This window comes from Nicotiana sylvestris, chromosome 10 (assembly GCF_000393655.2).
Source record: "Nicotiana sylvestris chromosome 10, ASM39365v2, whole genome shotgun sequence".
In the NCBI taxonomy this organism is placed as follows: Eukaryota; Viridiplantae; Streptophyta; class Magnoliopsida; order Solanales; family Solanaceae; genus Nicotiana; species Nicotiana sylvestris.
Window position 1 is genome coordinate 56,349,155 of NC_091066.1, and position 1,200 is coordinate 56,350,354.

Consider the following 1,200-nt stretch of genomic DNA (forward strand, 5'->3'; position numbering starts at 1 on the left):
CAGATAGGATTCAGGCACCCGTCGCGGCCCATCGATTTAGGTCGTGACAAAAGTGGTATCAGAGCAGTTCTGTCGTAGGGTTGTCTATAGACCGTGTCTAGTAGAGTCTTTTTTATGGGTGTGTCGTGCACCACACTTGTAGACAGGAGGCTACAGGACATATAGGATGTTATCTTCTCTTCTTATCTTAGATCGTGCGATATAAGCATTCATGTTCCTAATGATGTGTTACGTTTTCAGCGATGCCTCAGAAGACTAAAGCCACTAGCACGGGTCAGAAGGTTACGAAGGTGTTAGAAAGAGAGATAAATTATACTATGGATTCAGACACATCGGAGATCATGGGTTCTATTGAGGAGCATCCATCCGAGGATCCATATAAGTCATTCGTTCGAGCTGTTTCGACCACTCTGACAGTAGATCGGGTGAGAGGAGTTTCGACCTCACAAAGGCCCTTAGTTTTACAGCCCGTTGATCAAGGTATGAGGGGAGTAGTACATGGATTGGTACAGCCGGGATTCCCTCAGGCTCAAAACTATGTCAAGGTATATGAGGACACTAGCTCTTCTGAGGTTCCGGATAGTCTCCAGTATTGGGAGTCCGTTAATCAAGGTTCGTCGGTGTATGTTATGGGATACTCAAAGGAAGAAAATAGTAGCCGGGCCAAGAGGAGGAAGGTAACAGATAAGGACATGAATATTCCACTTCGAAGTGTGTCCGATCGAGGTTCTTATATAGGACAAGGCAAGGACCCTCTACTATAGACTTCCTCCAAGTGTCAATTTTTGGTTGGTGAGTTCCACCACTTCTTAGAATATTACCAAGTCAGGGTTTTTAATGTGTTTGGTTGTTTTATAAAGATGTAGGGAGCCTCGTCCCGACTTGTATATATTATGGTTATGCCTACTTAGAGGTTTTGCAGACAGTGTCTTGTATATAGTTTTGGGCATGATATGTCTACGGCTTAGTCGACCCCTATATATATAAACCTTTTTCTAAATTAGTTATGCGAGTTAAGTCTTAATATTGTTACTTACATATATGGATGTCGCCGTAATGGCCCTTGATAGATTTGATAATAAATAAGGATAAGGTAAGTGGTGTTTGGTTGGGTAGAACTTGATATTATAATGGGTGTGGATTGGCTGGTCTTTTGTTATGCTAACATCAAGTGCAGGTCAAGGATGGTTTTATTTCAGT